The sequence below is a fragment of the Tiliqua scincoides genome, chromosome 5 (genome assembly GCF_035046505.1).
Source record: "Tiliqua scincoides isolate rTilSci1 chromosome 5, rTilSci1.hap2, whole genome shotgun sequence".
Classification (NCBI taxonomy): domain Eukaryota; kingdom Metazoa; phylum Chordata; class Lepidosauria; order Squamata; family Scincidae; genus Tiliqua; species Tiliqua scincoides.
This window is the reverse complement of record NC_089825.1, coordinates 13,131,828-13,153,956: the sequence shown is the minus strand read 5'-3', so window position 1 is coordinate 13,153,956 and position 22,129 is coordinate 13,131,828. Positions and strand designations below refer to the sequence as shown.

Below are 22,129 nucleotides of genomic sequence, written 5' to 3'. Positions count from 1 at the left end.
GCAGCTCCGAAATGGCTGCCACTGTATCCTATGGGGTCAGAGCAACTGCTGATGATCCCTTACCCCACGATAAGCCCTATGGTTGGCAATTGGGTCTTCTCAGATGTGTGCCCGCTGTCTAGCAGGTGCAGAGCCAAGTTAGCCTGTGTCAGGCTTCTGGATGCAGGAGGGGCACGCAATTCAGCAGCAGAGGCTGCTGCCATCCCTGCCGCCTCCCAATCCTCTCTTTGGCCCACCCTCCCTCCACCCAGTTCCGCCCTCCACCCGCCCTGAAAAACCTCTCCGCCAATCAGTGGGAAAACTCATTGCTGGTTGCTCTAGTGATGTGTCATCCAGGTGCAGAGGCCCAGTGCCAACTGGTGCTGCCCTCTCTGCCAATGCTGAGTACTGAGCTCTGGCAGGAACGTGCCTTAGGGCACTTTTACAACACTCAGTGTCAGGGGTGCGAATGTACCACCAACGGTGCGCCCGATAGAATTGGACCCTTAAATCTGCATTGGAAGGCACCTGCGGTGGGGGAAGAGTTAAAGCCCTCTGCCTCTGCTGTGTCCTCATCCAGATCCCCCATCCACAGCTGACGTTGAGAAAAGATGAGAAGTGCAACTGCTAAGCGCATCCATAATGTCTGATCTAGTTAGATTGGGAAGAAAACTGTAAGAATCCTCATGGCTCAGATGAAGGGACCATTGAATCCAGCATCTTGTTTCCCACAGGGACCAAACATAAGCCTCCAGGAAGCCAGCAAGTAGGGCGCTAAAGCTGCTTCTCACCTGCAGAGCAGCAGGGAAAGAAGGGGTTAACCCAGCACTATAGCTCCAATCAACATTCCTCCCCCCCACTGCTATTTGCAGATCTTTAAAGAAACCAGAGATGCTTCCAGAGATCGACATCTTCTCATCTAGTTTAGGGTAATCCTTTGCTCAGTCTTAAATGGGCATGTGGAGTTAAAACCAGTCAGGCTGCACTGCAGGCACCACAATTCCAACCATGAGCTTCAGCCATGATAGAAAGGGGGAAACTAGACAAGTCAGGAATGCCCACGTTGCAGGCTGGAAAGGTACCAGACTGAGGCCCTGACACCAAACTGGAATCCCCCAGTCACATGAGCCAGGAGCCCAAGAAATGACAACCCTGGACAATCTTGACAAATGACAAGCTGGACCCCCTTCAAGAACTCATCATCTTTGCCATCAAGAGACATCCCCATGTCCGGTCCCATCTTGTTGAGGAGGACAATGTGCCCTGTGAGAACAACCTGAAAAGCAATGGAATGCAGAGCTCCAGGCCAGAGAAGTAGCTTCCTTCTAGTCTGGAAAGGGATGGAGCCTAGAGAAGGTCATCAAGCCAGCTAAGGATATTGGTTCACATAGCTCTAGGAATGATGTTGTCCCTTCAACCAACACATTGTCCCTTCTCTGGGACTCATCCAGGGTGCTGAAATGCCTGCCTTTGATTGCCTCTGCTTTCTTAGGGCCAAGGTTGTGAGCATTGAGAGGATGACGCAGTTCCCTATATGTGAGAACCTATGGGGGAAAGGGACAGAGCAGTCAGTCTTTGCAGAAGTGAGTCCTTCACAGACATTGGGCTTCTATCATCCCTGCCCTATCACATAAAGCCAATTGAATGATTTCTTGAGAGTCTTAAACTAAATGTTATGCTAGGACCACCACTAATGCAGGTAAGCTTAAAATAGCAGCTGAATCCCCCCCCCCCGGACTACAGGGGGAGGAACTTTAACCCTACCCCACTGTTATCCCAGTCTGAACCCTGCCCGCCCCATGGCTTCTATATCACAATGGGGAAAAAATTCTTCTGTTGGCACCAATGGGAGCATTTTTTCCTTGTGAGATAGTATCCATCAAGGGAGAGATCCAGGCTGGGGCTCTGGTGGAAATAGGCTAAAAAGAAAACTGCACCCTGCCACAGCCCTGATTTATGGGCAGAGTATGTCTTTTGTTCCCTATTATGAAAGAAAAGTTAAGTCCCATCTTTTTGAAACAATGGACCATGAAATCTGCAGTTTGACCCTTGGCTCATTTCCATTAGTGGAGGTAGGACAGTTGGCCCTTGGTATCTGGAGGGGATCTGTTCCCAGACACTCCCACCCCATGAAAATACCAATTCCGTGGGTGTGGAGGGCCCTCAAAGTGCCTTCCTGTCACATCCAGGAGGTTTTCTGAGGCAAAAACCAGTGGTGCCTTTTGGAGGCCTCCAGATGGTCTTCTGAGGTGGTATCCCCATGCCTCAGAACATCTCCTGGACATGACCAGAACAGTCTTTTGGTGGCTTCTTGGAGCTCCTTAAGGCCCTTCCAATGCAGAGAGCACCTGTGTTGGGTCAAACCCACAGGTGTTGAATCTGTGGTTGTGAAGGATCAAATGTACAAGCAATCCTTTGTTGCAAAATAACTGATAGCACAATTCCAACCAAATTTCCAGCACTGAGGTAAGAACAGTGCAGCTCCAGGATAAGGGAACAAACATCCCTTTACCTTGAGGAGGACTCTGTGACTGCTATCCAACTGCAGGATGCAGTGCATGCCCCGTTGGCACAGCTGCATCAGTGCGGGGAAGTTGGTTAGAATTTGGGCCTGAGTCAGTTACAGATGTGTCCTTCCGATCCATGAAGAACATCTCTCTAAGCTAACAACTAAAGAATGAGTTTTATGAAATGTTTCCCAGGCAAATTAATCTGAAAATAGAAAGAGTATGAGAAGGGAAGGGATTTTCAGCTCATGAATAATAATTATAATAATAATGGCATTTTGCAACATTTTGACAAATCTGTCTTGCTGGCAATTATGCCTGTGTCGAGAAAGTACCTCTGAAGAACTGGGCATCGATTGCTTGGGCCATGTTTCAAGGCAAACTCTGACACTACATTAGAATTGCTGACCACAGGAATTTCTTCTGGAATTTGACTGCAGGGGGGAAAAAAATATCGGCTGGTAAGACTTTGATACGACTGTTGACATCATCCCGTTCAACAAAAGGTCTGGAAAAACTATTCTCCCCAAAGCTTACCCAATTACAGATGACTTCATCTTTGGATTCCAACCAGTTTAGATTAACTAGAATTGATAGAAAGGAGCTTTGCTGCTTACAGCTGGTTCTGCTGATCGTGTTTGTCTTGTAATAGATGTATTGCAGTGTGTCTGTCATTATCCAATGAGCAAAAACTCCATATCAAATAAAGCCAAATCGGAGCCAATGAAGTTGAGAGCAGCTATTCCTTAGAGTAGGAATCAGTCCACAGAGTACAGGCGCAGGAGGGTGAGAAGCAAGAACGACCAGAAACTAGGGTCCTTTAAAGGATTTCTTAGGGGGAATCATTGATGGAACCCCCCAGTGAACATCTACAAGGACTGCCAGTGTCCCATGTGATGGTACTTTACATCATATAACTTCATGGAGAAGGGGAGGGAAGCACTCAGCTAATGCTTGAACTAGGCTGATACTTCGAACTTTTCAAATGATTCAATAACAGGATGACGCATCATAGCGTTACCCTTCCCAGGTGCCTCAGGGATTTTCCTTTCTTCTTCCAGAGTCTCTGATTAACTGATTTGTGACGTTTGTATTTTACCCTTCCTCCAGTGAACTGTGGCATAGATAGTTCTCCCCCCCCTTTTATCTCACAATAACCCTGTGAGGTAGGTGTGGCTGAGACAGAGTGACTGGCCTTTGGCCACCGAATGAGCTTCTTGGCTGAACCCAATCTCCTCTAGTCCTAGCCCAATTTCAGAGCCAAGTTGGTTTGAGAGTTGAACTTAGACCTGGAAAATCCAGGTTCAAATCCTCACTCAGCCATCGAGCTTCCTGGCTGACCAAAGGCCAGTCTCTCAGCCTCCCTACCTCACAGGGTTGTTGTGATGACCAAAAGAGGGGAGAAACTATGTACATCATTCTAAGCTCCTTGAAGAAAGGGTGGTATGAAAATGTGAAAAAATAAATCAGAACAAAATATTCTGATCCCTATACCACACAGATCTACCAGGAAGTGGGTGGGGGAAGAATTGCCCTGACATCAAGTTTAGAAATGCTACAACTTTTAACAGAATTTTATTCCCTCTGAATGTCCGCAGAATCTTCCAGTTTACTTGAAAAGCAGCTTGATGCCAGATCTAAGCAAAAATAATAATAAGGGGGAAAGATTCCCTTTGAACATCTGAGTGTGCTGTTTTTAGTTATCTTGCACTAAGAAACAGGCAAAGGCTGTAGGTGCGTGGACGGCTTGAAAAGCACCAGGCAGCGTTAAGTGTTTGCCGCTACTTGAGAGTCTGGGCCATGCATCTCAAGAGCACCTGGAGAGTTCACCTCATGTTCACTTCCCATTTATTTTTTGTCTCTCAGATGCCTTTCTTTTGAAACTGTTACTAACTGAATTAGTCCATTATTTCATCCTTGAAAATCAGTTTCCATTTCCCCAGTTCATCACGGCTTGAAAACCACAGTCGCTCAAGATTGCAGGGGCCAGAGGGGAATTGCATTGTATGAGAAATGTTTAATGTGCTGCACTGAATTATAAGGGTGGGATTGTGCAGAATTTAGGTTATAAATGAGATGGAAGGGGATAATATTTCTGCACTTTGCTCTACTAATGATACAGTATTTTATTGCCTGTGGAGAAATGTATTTATCGGTGCAACGTTTAGCTGGGATGAGAATTCATAATTCAGACGCCTTGTTATACTGTACTTTGCACATACGCATCGGTCTCCACACAGAATACTAAAGAGAGAGACTTTGTGACATAGTAGCGCTGATTTGCATGGGCACAGAGTAAGGATGAATACACACACACACTCCATCTTTCTCACAACCATGGAGATGCATTCCTTGCCTGGCACAATGAAGAGATGAAGTCACGTCCCAGTGAGTCAGACTGTGAATCCTGCTAGCTCAATATTGTCAATGGAATAGGGGCCATGTTGCACTCCAAACATGGCCCTGTGGCAGCAGTGCATACAAAGTCTGTAATTCAGAAGAAGATGAGTGCAAAGGGTTCCTATTGCAGGGAAGAGGAAGGCCAAGTGGGCAGAAGGAAGTTCTTGTTCCATAATTGGCTTGATTGACTTGTTTGTTTGGAAGATGTTCCTACTTTCCCAAAGGAGCTCACGAACTATTTCTTGAAGTTAACAGTATAGTAAAACAATAAAACCACCAAACTGCCACAATCAAGAAAACAAAAGCCTAGGAGAACACAAAAACTCAGCCGAGGCAGTCAGCAAAAGCTAGTGGGTTGTCCATCGGCTTGAGACGCTGACAGGGATGTGGTAAATTTCACCTCCTGCTTAGGTGAATTCCCCAGGGATGCTACTCAGCTGGGACCCTGGCATATCTTCCTATATGCATCGAGTGCTGCAAGGGGTAAGACCAGTAATTCCCAAACTGTGTGTCCATGCAGAATGCTGTAGGATCCCATATAGCGCTTGTACCTTGCCCTTTTGGGTACATGTGATATTGGATTTCACAGAGGGTATGACAAACATGTGGAGGTCAAAGTGGAGCATACTACTGCAGTTAAAGCACTCCACATATTTTTCATCCCTGCATTTCAAACATCAGCACAGGGCTCACGTATGTACTCTGTGACTCAACTAGTTTGGATCAGAGGAAAGCGATGATGAATATAGAACTGTTCTTCATGTTGACTGCAAGGAAAAGAGCCTAGCCAAGGGGAGTGGGGTCAGTTGTTCATGGTCTTGCTGTTGACAGATTCAGCCCTGACTTCTGCCCCAGTTATTCCTCATTGCTGCAGAACCGTGCAGCTGCTCACGGCCAGGGGTGGTGCCTTTGAAGATCACAATGCTGCCATGTCAGTGTGATCGTTAAACACGCACACAGACAGCTTAAGAGATCTAATCAGTTTCACAGATAATGCATGAATCACTTCTTTGATAAAGGAGATATCTGGGGGGAAACCGTATGTGGTTCTCTTCAGGGTGCAGTGACCTAGGGGAAATAAAAATGCCTGACATTCCACTTCCTGAAAGAAGGCCTAAAGCCAAACATCTTTCCACACTGGCATATCAGGTATTCGGTAGCCATGTTCCCCCAAACACCAAAATTTCCTGAAATGAGCTGTGTTCATAAGAACATAAGAACAGCCCCACTGGATCAGGCCATAGGCCCGTCTAGTCCAGCTTCCTGTATCTCACAGTGGCCCACCAAATGCCGCAGGGAGCACACCAGATAACAAGAGACCTGCATCCTGGTGCCCTCACTTGTTCCTTTCTTTAACTCTCATTCTTCAAAGGATAAAGGTTGAACACAATGGGATTTGCTTACTTGTGAGAAGACAAACCTAGGATTGCACTGTAGACTATGCTGCAAACCATGTGTGAAGTCATCCAGTAATGCTTTCCAAGTTTTGCAGGGACCGTCCCCACAGCGTGCAAGGGGCCCCTCCCCTTCCCCTTTGAAGTCACTTATTCCAGAAGCTTATGCCTCCATTTTGCTCCCACCACCTGGAACGGCTCTGAAGTGGAGAGAGAGGAGCTGCTTGCATGCTGCGGTGAGGCTCCCTGCAAAACTTAGCACTTTTCATCCCCTCTAGCTATGCCACTGTGACTCATATACATATGAGAGTCCTCATTTGATGTTGAAGTTCAGCGTGGCTGTGTGACATGGGACTTCGAGGTTGCACAAGCTGCAAAGCAATGCTGAATCTTGCCTCTGGACAACTTTTCAACTGTGGTGAGGCTCCTTGCAAAACTTAGTGCTTTGCACCCCTTCTCGCTAAGCCACTGCTTGAAGATAACTACATTCCCTGATCAACTTACTTTAAAAATAAGAGGCAATGAAGATAAGGATAGTTGTGCTTAGGTAACTTTTTTTGGAAACTTTGGTTTAAAAAAAAATAGAGAGCAAACAATCTGAAAAAGTCTATTTTTTTTTTTAAAAGATGACCATGTTGACTTTCAGTCAAAATCTATGGAACTAGTCAAAAATTATTAACAAAACACCGAAGGTTCAGAAGGTTTTATTACGCAAGAAAGGTATAGTATTGCTTAGGGTGTCAAGGTAGGTACAAGTTTCTCTCCTTTGCCTTGGTCAGCTCATCCATTGATATGCAATAAATAAGCCACAATAAATTGCAATATTTTGTTAATGGGAAAAAAAAATGTAAGCCACTGCATAGAATTTTCATTTTTTCAGCATCAAGTTGCAATGCTTTTGTTATTAGGGGAAAGAAATTCTGTCCCCAGACTAGCACATCCCAGGTAGTTTGCGATTTGCCCATTTGGGTTCACCAGCACTGGTGTCTCAAGCATTTATACAATGTTTGTAAGCTGAGTGGTTCACAGTTCTCATTGAATCCCTGCACAACTTCCCTCTTGGTGCTCAGGAGCTTGGCGATGACAATGACATCATCGCTGAGTGTTCCGCAGTCACCCCCACACAGCCACCATAGAGCTCCACCCAATCCAATGGAGAATTAGAGAGAACACTGGTTGGGGAGATACGGGATGGTTGATAAGCCCCTTCCTGCAACCTACATGCATTCAACTGAAGGCCCAAAACAGTTCCTATCACAGGATGGCAATTTGCATCTGATGAGGTGAACTTCAGTCCATGAAACAGTAGCATAGCTAGAGAGGGGACAAAATGGTAAGCACTACAAACATCACAATGTGCTGTGTAAGTGGCCTTTCTCACTTGCCACCAGAGCCATTCTGGGCAGTGAAGGCAATGCACAAGAGACACCATTTGGGTCGGCAAGCGCCTGCATGTTGCCTTCAGTGCCCAGAATAGTTTAGATGGCAAATGGGAGGAGCCATTTCCTTTTTGCCCCCCTCTGTAGCTACACTGCTGCCATGAAAGCTTATGTTGAAAGGAACTGGTTAGTTTAAGGTGCTACAAGACCTTCTGTTGCTTGTACACACATATAGTTGTAAGTATAAAGACTCCAGGGTCTTCAAATGGATGTGCTTAGGTGAGAGGTGAGTCAGCATACATGATCCCACGGCTGTCCTCCAATAGATGAGCACTGAATGCACAGGGCATGCATTGTCAATGATCATTTGAGACAACAAAACTGACACAGCTCTTTCTTCCATCAATGTGTCCCCCTCCCAGCTCGGAACCCGGTACGCAAAGTTTCCAACAAGCCTGCTCCAATTAAGGTAACACATCATTAACCTCCCCCTCACAAAAGGCCAAGCATCATTTGAGCCAAACTGCGCTTTGTTATCTCCAGTCAGTGTGATGTCATTCAGCATTTTATCAAACTTCTCCAGGAAATAAATACAACCATTTAATTCAAGCAATCCCACAACAAAAGAATGTGCACATATGTGGGGTGGGGTGGGGGAGGTAACCCACCAGGAGCTCAGCTCGACAAACCTGCAAGCTGAGCTTGCAAAGCGTTAAAGGAAAGCTCTCCATTTAGTTTTCCCTGTTTATCCCTTCTTAGGGAAACATCTGTTTCACTCTGACCACTCTGTTTCTCTTCATACTCATGTATATTTCTGTGCATTTGGAGAGGGTTGAAGGCTGAGACAAGTTTCTTTTCTTCAAATGCTGGTAATTTCAGGTTTGGGTGAGGTCACCAAGGCACCGAAGAAAGCCAACAACAATCTCGAGAAACGTCAACAGCTGAAATATTTTTACCCCCTCTGGGGAACTGAACTCCGAACTATTTACATGGCTTGAGAGGAGGTTATTTTTAATCCTCTAGCAGTGGGATGAAGCTGTCAGATGCCGGGGAAAACAGAAAAAGAATGATTTGCTAAAATGATTCTTTTTTTCAAATCAGAAAACGACGATACGCTCCTCCATTTCAAGACATCATCAGCACCATCTTTAGGAGACAATCAGTACGTGTTTAAGAACAGGTTCTGCTTAAGGGGGTCACAGCCTAAATTCAAGGCTGGTGCAACAAGGGATGAATGTGAAAGGCAGCCCAATTTGATCCATCATTAAGTCCCATTGATTTGAACAGGTCATGTACATGCCTGATCTCGTATCATCTCGGAAGCTAAGCAGGGACAGGCCTGGTTAGTACTTAGATGGGAGACCGCCTGGGAATACTGAGTGCTGTAGACTTATACCATAGTCTTTCGAGACTGAAGGTTGCCAACCATGTCTGTGCGTAAAATCGGTTTTGATTTGGCTGTGGACAAAGGACTCTGGAGGTGGAGGATTCAAGCAAAAGCTTCTTAATAAAGCTGATCTTGGTGGGGGGGGGGGGGTTTGAAGGAAGAGGTTACTAAGAAAAAAGTGGGAGAGGTGGTACTACATAGACGTCCTGGGAGTGAGCTCCAAGGGCTCATGCAACATGCAGTACAGACTTAAGTGCCTCCAAAAGAAGACTCAACACATTATAAGAAGAATCCTGCTGGGTCAGGCCAAGGGCTCATCTAGTCCTACTTCCTGCATCTCACAATGGCTCTCCAGATGCCAGAGAACTTAACAAGTTCCCTGCATCCTGTTGCCACTCCCTTGCACCTGGCATTCTGAGATAGCCTGCATCTAAAACCAGAAGGTTACATATATCCAGCATATTTTGTCACCTGTGATGGACTTTTCCTCCACAAATCTGCCCAATCTCCTTTTAAAGGCACTTAGGCCAGGTGCCATTCACGGAGAACAAGTCCACCAGTAGCTGCCAGTCATTACGGCCACATCCAATCTCCAGGTTCAGGCCGTAGCATAGCCGCTAGGTGGCGGTGCAGTAAGTATTGCAGGAGCCGCAATGCACCACGTAAGCGGCCCTTCCCACTCACCTTTGGACCATTCTGGCCAGCAATAGCAACAACTGATTAGCCAGAATATTAAACATTGAAATAAATGTGAGCTTCCTGGGCCAGAGAAAGCCTGGGGAGAATGTGCACATATTTCCGCACAAGACCGTGGCCTTGGCCAGGAATTGATTTTTGTTTTCCTCATCAACTCTATAATGAAATGGCTTTGAATGAAACGACTTTAAGTGAGAACTTGCTGTACTCTGTACCCTGAAAATATAAGTCCCACTGAACTCAATGAACTTCCTACTAGGTAGGGGTACCCTACGATTGCAGGCTGGACAGGAAAGTCCCAGGTTCATTGTGACTGAATTGCAAAAGGCCACAGCAGCCATTGTTTAAGAGTGACCTCATTCACCCATCCCCACAAAGGACAGCAGGCCTTCTGCAAGTGCTCCTTGATGATCCTCACAGTGCTAAAGGGATGGCACTGTGTCTGTAGAACAAGCAGCCCATCTATTTAGGGGGAAAAAACAACACAGGAAACCACAAATGTTTGCCCAGCCATTGCGCAAGGACGTATCAGCCAAGGGCCTCCTCTATAGATCAGCCGTTTGATGTCAAACAAAAGGGGTGGGAGGTCTTGTTTTGATTCGACATCACTGCAGAGCCTCTCATAAGCTGGCAGCAGTTGTTTTTAATTTAATTGTCCCTAATTTAACTTGAAATTGCCAGCTTTTATTTTTATTTTTACCAGCCCTGCTCTTATGCCAGTTATGGTAGCTTGATCCACAGGCGTCACCAAATGATCATGTTCATCTATGGGCCGTTAAAAAACCTTTGCCTGCTGCTATCTGCACACAAGAGTGCTGTGAACGTCCCAAAAACATTCTTACAGGCGTTCGTAAGAACCTGAGCCTTGAAACTAAGAGCAGAGTTCCCAGGCCCAGATCATGAGATATTTAAGAGCTGCATTGAAGGGAGAATTTTGGTCCATATGCTTCTTCCATCACTGTAGCAGAGGACCCCCCGATGCACTGGCATTGCTAGCAGGTGTGGGTTGCACCAGGTGACACGCACAGGAGGGTGACACCACTATTGGACAAAAAAATTTAAATCTTGGTATTTTCGAACAATACCATCATGTTATATATCATGCGTAATGATGCGTAATTTCATGCAGAATGCAATGAAACAAACTATGTCCAAATATCTCTATTGTAACAAATGTTATAGCCAAATATCAACAGGGGCAGGGCAATAGTGCATCCCCACATCCACCACCGGGACATTGCCCCACCCACTGCATGGAAGGAGGTCTATTGTGAGGGTTACATGGTGGCCTCCCGCACCGGATGGTGAAAACCCTACTGACGCCACTGCCCCAATGGAGTAACTAAGGGAGATCAGGGGAGTACAGTGCCCCTGGTACCACTCCTTGAGGGGGTGTTTCAGTTACCCTGCACGTGCCCAATCTCTTCTGATCTCGGAAGCTAAGCAGGGTCAGGCCTGGTTAGTACTTGGATGGGAGACCGCCTGGGAATACCAGGTGCTGTAGGCTTACACCATAGTCTTTTGAGACTGAAGGTTGCCAACCATCTCCCTATACTGAACACTATCTCCTGATCTCGTCTGATCTCGGAAGCTAAGCAGGGTCAGGCCTGGTTAGTACTTGGATGGGAAACCGCCTGGGAATACCAGGTGCTGTAGGCTTACACCATAGTCTTTCGAGACTGAAGGTTGCCAACCATCTCCCTATACTGAACACTATCTCCCGATCTTGTCTGATCTCGGAAGCTAAGCAGGGTCAGGCCTGGTTATTACTTGGATGGGAGACCGCCTGGGAATACCAGGTGCTGTAGGCTCACCATAGTCTTTCGAGACTGAAGGTTGCCAACCATCTCCCTATACTGAACACTATCTCCCGATCTCGTCTGATCTCGGAAGCTAAGCAGGGTCAGGCCTGGTTAGTACTTGGATGGGAGACCGCCTGGGAATACCAGGTGCTGTAGGCTTACACCATAGTCTTTCGAGACTGAAGGTTGCCAACCATCTCCCTATACTGAACACTATCTCCCGATCTTGTCTGATCTCGGAAGCTAAGCAGGGTCAGGCCTGGTTATTACTTGGATGGGAGACCGCCTGGGAATACCAGGTGCTGTAGGCTCACCATAGTCTTTCGAGACTGAAAGTTGCCAACCATCTCCCTATACTGAACACTATCTCCCGATCTTGTCTGATCTCGGAAGCTAAGCAGGGTCAGGCCTGGTTAGTACTTGGATGGGAGACCGCCTGGGAATACCAGGTGCTGTAGCCTTACACCATAGTCTTTCGAAACTGAAGGTTGCCAACCAATTAGAGACCTCAGAAAGGCATTTGTGTTTCTGCCCAAAAATGGAAGTGCCTTTCGGAGGCCTGTAACACGCCCCCTTCGAGGTACCCAGTGTATGAGTATACAGTGTGTGGAGGCTTTTAAAAAAAAAATTTGCGGGCAGGGGAGAGTAATGTGGGTGTCAAAAATGTTTGTGCCCCCAGGTGCCAGATACCTTAGATAAGGTATTCTAGACCTTCACTAGAATTTCCTTCTCATCATCATCCCAATTTACATTTGAATTGCTGAGTTAATGGCTGAGTCTTAGACTGAGTCAGACTGTCATATAGTGTCTGCTCTGAGCAGCAGGGACATAGGGGGGAGGACCTTTCCAAAGCGAGCCCTACCCGAAGAAGCCAGGATCTGAATCTGGGGCCTTCTGCATGCAAAGCACGTGCTCTGATCCTGAGATGTTGCCTCCCCCCCCTCCCCCGTCTTAAGCTGGATGTCACACATACATGATTTTTAGTTAAAATCTTGAAAGGTACAGCTGGCATTCCACTTCCAATGACTGCTAAGTGTCTAACAGCCATGCACAGCACGGAGCGCAGTGTCTCATCACATCATGATCTAATCAGGCCATAAATGAAACATGTCTAAGCGACAGCCAGAACAAGAGGAGAGCAAAGAGCATCTCATCAGCACCTCAGTCTATAGATTCAAAAGCTTCCAAGAGGTAAATCCTCTGCAGAACAATGTTAAAACATGAAGAGCAGTTAATGTCGCAGCCCCCATGAGGAAGAACAGAACACAACGTACAGAAGGTTTAGGTTCTATATGTTTTATGGAGCATCATGGAGACCGATGTCTTAATAGGGCTGCTATAGCACTGTCAACTTCTGTGGTCAAAAAATCTGGCACCTTAAGCTGAGTGCTTCTGTGCAGATACAGAGTGCAATTCTTTTGCAAAGGGAAATAGCTTCAAGGTTGTTCAAAAATCAGCTTAAAAGGAGGCAGTGAGCCAGATGATTTTGCAATAAAGGAGAGCAATTCTGTTCTAAGGACGGAGGGGATTTGTGCCCTTCCCTCTGCAGCCCCCGAGGCCGCAAGCCATCAGCTCCAGAAGGTCTTCCAAACTTTAGTGGCACACCAGTTAGCCAGAAGCTAATGGTTAATAGTGAGCCTCACTCCTATGTGAGGGATTGAGTCTTACCAAAAGGTACATTCTCTACTACAGGGGTGCTCACACTTTTTTGGCTCGAGAGCTACTTTGAAACCCAGAAAGGCCCGGAGATCTACCAGGGGGGAAGGAAGCGTCTGACAGACACCCCCTTTGATGTATGGAGCCCCTGCTGGACCAGGTCAGAGGAGGCCCACCAAGTCCAGCTTCCTGTGCCCCACAGTGGCCCACCAGATGCTTCAGGAAGCACACGGGAGGCCTCTCCTCTCTCCCCACCCCACATACTGGGGGCAGCCACAGGTCCCCCCAAGAGGCACATGCCCAGCCTTGCTGCACTACAGGGGGGAGGAGCTCCCCACTCCCCGCCCCCCCAAAACTCTTTGTGGCTGTGCCCCAAGACCAGCAGGGAGAGGGAGGCATCGCAGGTCCTCCTCGGAAGGGGCAGGGGGCTTCCCCGTTTCCATGGAGAGGGGCTGCGCGTGCAGGCGGCAGGGGGGTCGTCTCACCTGTCAGCCCCGACCGAGGGACTGGAAGGGAAGGGGAGGGTCACTTGGGGCCTCCCATGGCTACCGCCATCAGAGCGACTCCATCTCGAACTCCCGCCCCCTGAAGAGCAGCTAAAGTGTCAGTTTCAGTGTCAGTTTAGTGTCAGCTAAATAGTCACTAGATGAAACTGACATATTAACAGTTTGGAGAGACAGGGCTCCACGATCTACTCATTTTGCCTCGCGATCTACCGGTAGATCGTGATCTACCTATTGAGCACCCCTGCTCTACTAGAACAACTATTAGCTTCTATGAAATGCATGACCAAAATGATTCATCCCAAGGGGGTTTTATCAAGCTCCTGTCAGGCTGCAATGAGTGGTTGGCACATAGTGGGTACCACCCATGGCCTGCAGATCTCACAAGTCTGGACCACAAAGCTTCCAACACTCATACAACACCAGGACCAATGGACATTCACTAAAACTGAGTGTTAGGAGAGTTAGAACAGGCAAGAGAAAATATTTCTTCACCCACCATGTGACTAGTCTGTGGAACTCCTTGCCACAGGATGAGGTGATGGCATCTGGCCTAGATGCCTTCAAAAAGGGATTGGACAGATTTCTAGTAGAAAAGTCCATCAAGGTCAAGGCCATGATGGGTTTGTGCAACCTTCTGGTTTTAGAAATAGGCTACCACAGAAGGTTGTTTTGTGTGCTATAGGTGGCATCTGGTGGGCTACTGTGAGATCCAGGAAGCAGGACTTTTGGCCTGATCCAGCAGGGCTCTTCTTATGTTTCTCATGTTCAATGCCATAATTCTCAAGATTAACTCAGCAATCAGGAGGACTAGGAAACGTTTGAAGGCATGGATTAACAAGGTATCTTGGAATTTCCTAATAATTCTACATTCTATCAAGCAATTCAATGGTTCTGCATAAAATGAATCAAGGTGACATTCTGCCACCCCCCCTCCAGGACTGAGAGTAACCAGACATAACCAATTTAGCAATGTACATATGTCCTATAAAGTTATCGTAACTGTACACACCCCTTTCCCTTGCTTACAAATGTCACTGGTCGTTTATCCTGTTGGTGATATCATCACAGCCCATCCTGTACACAAAAGTAATGAGTGACATGACTGGCATTCCAGGCTGTGTGGCTGTTCTTATCACTCTTGGCTGTATTTTTCACCTTTCACTCAAAAGGTCGGGGTTCTTACCGGATGTCGAGCTTACAGATTAACTTCAGTGCTGACTCAACCTGACAAACAGGTGAGCACTGTGAAATGCATCCGGGAATGACATCACCAGTGTCTGAGTACACTCAGTGCCATTACTGCTCATGTTGTGTTACTTTTAAATAAATGATTATGATGGAAATGATTACTTCTAGTGCAGCGGTTCTCAAACTTTTAGCACTGGGACCCACTTTTTAGAATGGGAATCTGTCAGGACCCACTGGAAGTGATGTCACACCGGAAGTGACATCATCAAGCAGGAAAATTTTTAACAATCCGAGGCTGCAGTCCTACCCAGGAGTAAGTCCCGTTTGCTATCATTGTTTAAAGCATATACATAGTAGCCTGTTAAAAGTACAGATCCATAACATTTCCCAAAATGCAGTCACATACCATGGTATCATCAAGTCTAATATATTAAAAATAAGTTTTTGAAATGAATGGGGACCCACCTAAATTGGCCTGTGACCCACCTAGTGGGTCCCAACCCACAGTTTGAGAAACATTGTTCTAATGCAGGGGTGCCCAAACCCCGGCCCGAGGGCCACTTGCAGCCCTTGGGGGCTCTCAATCAGGACCTCTGGGAGCCTCCAGTCTCTAATGAGCCTCTGGCCTTCCAGAGTCTTGTTGGAGCCCATGCTGGCCCAATGCAACTACTGTCAGCAAGAGGACGACTGTTTGACTTCTCACCTGAGCTGTGGGACAAGGGCTCCCTCCACTACTTGCTGTTTCACATCTGTGATGTGCTGTTTCATGTCTGTGATGCAGCAGTGGCAGCGAAGGAAAGACTTGCCTTGCTTTGTGCAAGGCCTTTTATAGGCCTTGAGCTACTGCAAGATCTTCATTCATTCATATAAGTTCCATCTCTAATATATCCATTTATCAATCAATCAATCAATCAACAGTATTTATATACCGCTTTTCAACTAAAAGTTCACAAAGCGGTTTACAGAGAAAAATCAAATAACGTAAATGGCTCCCTGTCCCAAAAGGGCTCACAATCTAAAAAGATGCAAATGAATACCAGCAGACTGCCACTAGAACAGACAGTGCTGGGGTGAGGTGGGCCAATTACTCTCCCCCTGCTAAAAAAAGGAGCACCCACTTGAAAAAGTGCCTCTTACCCAATTAGCAGGGGAAAAAATTTATTCAAATTTTAAATTGTGAATTAATTCTTTTTTCCCCAGCCCCTGACAAAGTGTCAGAGAGATGATGTGGCCGTCCTGCCAAAATGTTTGGACACCCCTGTTCTAGTGGACAAAAAAGGTGGATTTGTCCAAAGGGAGGGCGGGACTCCTCACCAGAAAAAATCTTAGAGGAAATAGTGACAGGGAAGCTGGAGGGGGTTACTTGAAATCTACAATCAATCTTCTTGTAAGTACTATTTTGATTATAGATAAAGAGACAGGCAAACCACCTCCTAAACTTCTGGCTGCAGAAGTTGTAACTCACCAAGTCAGACAACAGCCTACAGTCACTAGACTCAGGCCCCAATCCTAACCAACCTTCTAGTGCCAATACAGCTGTGCCAAGAGGGTGTGTGCTGCATCCTAAGGTGGGAGGGGGGGCAGTCACAGAGACCTCCTCAAGGTAGGGGAACATTTGTTCCCTTATCTCAGGACTGTATTACAGCAGCAGCTGCACTGCAAAGTTGGATAGGATTGGGCCCTAAGGCCACAATTCTATGCACACTTGTCTGGGAGTAAGCCCCATTGAGTACACTGGGACTCACTTCTGAGTTGATTGGGCTATTAAGAGCCCAATCCTGTGGTCTGTGCCGCGCCTCCGCGGCGCTGACCACAGTCGCAAACGTGCCGTAAGACTTACCGCCAGGCTCCCACCAGAGGTGGCTCAGCTCCTGCCAGCACTAAGCCACCGCCCGGTGGGCGCCTGTATTCCGCAGCTCGGCAGTGCCTGTGACCGCTGTGGAACGGGGAATAGGGGCGTTCCCGGGGCGGGGGAGAGGCGTTCAGGGGAGGGGGCAGGCATGGTCGGGGGTGTTCCCCGGGGCGGGGGAGAGGCAGGTCCGCAGAGCCAAGCTCCACAGGATCCAGGGCGCTTGGGTAGGGCTGCTCGCCCTACACGAGCGCCTTCACTTTAGCGGCGACCAAACAGTTGCCACTAAAGTGAGTAGTCCCATTGAGAAACTGCTTCCCTTACGAACGTCCCCTTCTCCCGAGGAGCCTCCCACGCGGGAGGCTCTGGATCCAGCAAGAGCCCTTTGTGGAGCTGCGGGACTCCGCAGCTCCGGGCAGCTCAGGATTGGCTCTGGCTCTGAAACAGTTATTATTTCATTGTATAACACATTGATTATGCCAGAATCTCTTCCAATTGGGTTTATCCAGGGCTAGTTGCATGCTGACTAAAAGCACATTACCACCACAATGCTCTGCACATCTACTTGGAAGTAAGCCCCATTCAGTTCAGTAGGGCTTACACCCAAGTGTGTTTCAAATTGCAGCCTTATTATGCTGAAACATATTGCTGAGCGACCATGGCTTGTTGAAAGATAGTTGCGCACTGATTGATGGTGATGTTTTCCTTAAGGACCTGCAGGACTGGTGGGCTGGTGGTTTGCCTTGTGGGTGTCTGTTGCAGACAAAAAAAGTTGCAATTTGAATGTAAACACTGGCAGAGGAAGAGAAGGTTTTATTTAGCCAATGCTAGCTTAAACTGGGACTGCATTCTTGGAATGCAGAGGCTGCCTTCTGGAACCTGCTGTGGTATTGGCTGTTTCTGCTTCCAATAGGATCCTCCTATTCTACATTTGTAAATAAAAACAAATTTTAAGGGGGAAAAACACTCTTAAGACTTCAATCCTTACACATCTACCAGAGTAAATTCCCAGAAACACAGTGGGTCTTACTTTTGAGTACACCTTTATGGGATTGCCCTGTAAATCTTTCTCATCAGAAGGAATCTAAACCCTTTGGTGTTGTTCCTAAACCTCACCATTTGGGGAAATGGGGAGCATTTAACAATGCTAAATTGTGATAGGTGGGGGCAGGCCTTAAGTTATTTACTACAAAGTAATCTCACTAATGATCAAATTCAGAAAAGCACTGCAGAGTTGCAAACTCTGAAAGCTTAAACCGCAGCATAAGTCTAGTAGAAATAGAACATTTTCTTTGGATGTTATGCCCGCCTTGTGTCAAGGACTACAAGGGCAGGTTATAAATATAGCTACAATCTTAAAAAGGTAGAAGGGGGAAATAAACTGGACAGAACTCTCTGAAACAGAACTCAGTATCAAATTAGTAAACCTCATGGAGGGGAAATGTTCTTGAGAATTATGGATTTGTGTTTTTGAGACTCTCAGTAAACGTTGATTTTTTTCAGTTGTGCTTTTCAAGTTCCACAGATATGAGAGGGAGGAGGAGGGCAACGGCTTCAGATTTCTCATGATATGATTGTGCATCTTGTGATTTATATTTTGTGTTACAAGAGAAACCATCAAAATCATGAGAAACGAGGATGATCACAAGACTTGGCAGCTCCACAGTTGAAATGACTTGGTCAAACATTCCTTACAATTAGACATGTTCACAAAAAGCAGCAAGTATGTAAAAGGCCACAGCGGATGGTGAATCCGCTGGCTCAGTGCTCTCCTGACCACTTCCAAACTGACCAATCCCAGGCATAGCATGCACCCATTGGCTACACAACTACAGTCTCCAAAACAGAGAAGGACACCTTGAGCTATTTGGCACTGAGACCATCAGTCCCACCTAGCCCAACATTGTCTCCTCGGGCTGGCCATGATCTCCAACATCTCAGGCAGAGTTCCTTTCCAAACTGGGCTATCTAAGATCCTTTGACATGGGGCTGCCAGGATTCAAGTCTAGGATTTTCTGAATTCAAAACAAGTGCTCTCCAAGTAAGTTTTAGGATTTACAGGAGACATATCAGCAAAATGCAGAAACGAATCTTGGGGCAGGACAACCTATTGCACACTGAGACCCATGGCCAATTGCAAAAATTGTGGTGCTTGTTGCACAGTTTCTGGGTCACGTGATGTGTCAGAGCCCAGATCACAGGCCTGGGGCTGTTAAAGATTGACGACTTACATAGATACAGTGGGAAAGGTAGCACCCATGGCTATTAGTGATGAGGGCTATATGGAACTTCCATGATCAGTGACAGTCTGCCTTTGAATATCAATGACTGAGGAGCAAACAGTGAAGGGGGGCTGTGGGCTTCCTCAAAGCATCTGGCCCAGCCCTGCACTTACAGAATAATGGATCTGATTTTAAGAATATAAGAAGAGCCCCGCTGGATTAGGCCAAAGGCCCATCTAGTCCAGCTTCCTGTATCTCACAGAGGCCCACCAAATGCTTCAGGGAGTAAAAAAAGACAGCAAGACACAATCACATTGGAGATATTGGTCAGTGATTCCCAAACAATGGGTTGGGATCCACTGGTGGGTCATGACTTGATTTTTGCTGGGTCACCAAAGGGTGTTGGAAAGATCAGATAACTAATTGACTCAAGCCCTGAGGCTATTCAAAAATCAGATATTGTAGCTGCTAATTACCCTGCAAAGAGCTCAGCTCCTGCAGTTTGCAAAGCATGTGTATATATAGGGAGATAAATGTCTGAGGGTATTTTTTTCTGATTATTGTTATAAATAAATAAATAAATAAATAAATAAATAAATAAATAGTATTTCCTTCTAGTTCCTCCTTTTTAAGAATCTTGTAAACCTAGGTGGGTCCCAATAGAGTGTCGTTTAAAAAAAAAGTGGGTTCCAGTATTAAAAGTTTGGGAACCACTGGTCTAGGTAGATTCCCCCAACCCAAATCTTTACAAACACAAGGCTCCACACCACGGTCTATGGAGTTTTATTAAAGGATATCCGTTGTGGTTTGGCAATTCTTCCACCAGGCTATTTTAATATATGACACATAAGCAGACAGTAAAAACGGGATGAGGGGGAAAGTCCCAGATATTGGTTGTGGTTAAAAGCCTTTGCTGTGATATGTTCTCCGACGCATGAGCTGTCCCAACCATTGCAAAATGCAAAAAAGGGGGTGTGTGCCACTGCTCTTCGGTGTCACATCTCCTGTTTCCTTTTCTTCCACCACAGCAGTGCTTGATGGCTAAGTGTGTTTGATTGTGCTTGGCTGCAGACAAAGGTCCGTTGAGAAGTGGCAAGCAGGTCACTCTGTCTGTCCAGCTGCCCTAACAGAACCTTCAACGGAGCTGCTGTTTGACTTTTCTCCTGCCGATCTAGAAAAGGGGCACGACTATTTCACATAGAAAACAAAACATTTCATCCTTTAGCCATGTTTTAACAATGTCCAGTACACAACACGGCTGCTGCCCTCCTCTGCCCCCGTTTTGTAACCCTTTTTAAGCTGGCCCCCAGCACTGGTGCTTCTGTTGCCTACACTCACATTAGTGGGCCTTAAGTTCAAACTATAAAGCTTCTGAAAAATATCAGGAATACATCTTATTTCCATGTGGGAGTATGCATTTTTTGGAGGTGGATATGCTGCCTTAAACTTTTCCATTCCTGATGTGTCTTCATTTTTTCTTGCCAACTCTCTCTCTCTCTCCCTCTCCCTCTCTCTCTCTCTCTCTCACACACACACACACACACACACACACACACACACACACACACACTTGTGTCCATTAATATTATTCACAAGTGTGCTTCATCTGTTTCTGCCCTAAGTGACAGATCTGTTTCAAACCTAAGTGCTGAGGTTTGCTTCATCCACCCCCTGCCTAGCAGGAACAGCTGAATGATTTTTATTCCCTCTCCAATGCATTTTGTTTGCGGTTTTAATTAGTACAAAAGTCCTAGACAATTGCAATGCAAATAGAGAGGAAGGAAGGTGGCAAAGGCGGAAGGAGAAGGGGAAATAAAGCATTAAACTGTGTCAGTTTCACAAACCGTGGAAGGGACCTCCCTCCTCCTGCCCTGCTTTTTCCAGCCCAGAAAGTATCCAGGAGAACTTTGAAATACATCCACTCCTTTCAGAAGCAAAAGCAATATCTTTGCCGTGACATCATCTTCCCACTCTTTGTAACAAAGCACTCTCCGTTCCCTGAACTATAGTCAGAAGTTTTGAGTGCCAAAGGTCTTACACTGCAGTTTCATTCCTGCCTGGAATGATTAAAAAAGAAAGAGAAAGATGGACGTAATCAAGGCTGGCCCAAGCTATATCAAGCCAGTTTAGACAGGGCACCAAACCAATTGCGGTGTGTCATTACACAAGCCACTCTTAGATCAATGTGTTGCCTCCTCTCTTCAGCTCATCCCTGACTTTCTGTTTCACAGCAAACTGGAGTTTGTTGTAACATGTGAACTGGGCAAACTATGGTACGTGTAACTCATCAGTGGCATTAAAGCCAGAATTGGAAACCATGGTTTCTCATTCCAATTTGCAGCCTGACTAGAGTTACCCAGTTTGGATGTGAAGACTGTTCCTTAAAAAAGACAAACTCAGGAAGGGACTCAGAGCAGGCAAATGGAAGAGTGGAGGGGGAAAGGAGGAGGTTGCAAACTCCATGTTCACTCATGAAACATCAAACCATGGTTTGGTGTTACATCCAAACCAGCTCGTTGTTGCTGAATGCAGAACCTGTCCCTAATCCAAGAATGTCACTCTATTAATCAGAAGAAGTTTAGAGCTGTAAGAAACGGTGGAGGATGGATCCACCTGCCCTTTGCCCTACACCTTGTTACCTCAAGGTTTAGGAGAGGGGGAGAAGACACTTTATCCCCCGGCCCATGAAGGTCTTGCAGAATAGCATGACACTTCCTGCATTCCAACAGCTCAGATGGACACCTGTATTCAGAGCTGGCCCAAGACTTCCTGGCCCAAGACCAAATGCTGCCCAGTCTTACCTAGTGATGTACCAGTTTCTGGTTCTCTGACACTCTACCTGCTGCTCTTTTCTCCTCCACACTTCCTGTCTTCCCCCTCTTCCTTTTCCAATCCAGGGAGTGGGAAAAGAAGGATGATCAGTGAAGCCAAGCAGGCAGGCAGAAGTGAGCATTTCCACCTCACAGATGGGCCAGCTGTCCTACCTTTATTGCCTACTGGGCCAGCCTGGTCCCATTCACTGGCATCACTAGGGGAGTGTGGGAGGTGCGGGCCACACCTGGTGATGCACCAGGGGGGTGATGCACCCTGGGGGGAGGAAGCGCTAACTTTGCAGCTTTCAAAGCTTCCCCATCGTGCCATAAACCATTGGATATGGAATTCCC

At 46.5% G+C, this 22,129-nt stretch overlaps 3 pseudogenes; all 3 read left to right on the top strand.

The window, feature by feature from the left end:
- The first annotated feature begins 11,135 nt into the window (after nucleotides 1-11,135).
- LOC136654628 (5S ribosomal RNA) lies at nucleotides 11,136-11,249 on the top strand (annotated as a pseudogene).
- A 29-nt stretch (nucleotides 11,250-11,278) lies between these two features.
- On the top strand, nucleotides 11,279-11,401 carry LOC136655103 (5S ribosomal RNA; annotated as a pseudogene).
- A 179-nt stretch (nucleotides 11,402-11,580) lies between these two features.
- LOC136654770 (5S ribosomal RNA) lies at nucleotides 11,581-11,703 on the top strand (annotated as a pseudogene).
- The last annotated feature ends 10,426 nt before the right edge of the window (nucleotides 11,704-22,129 follow it).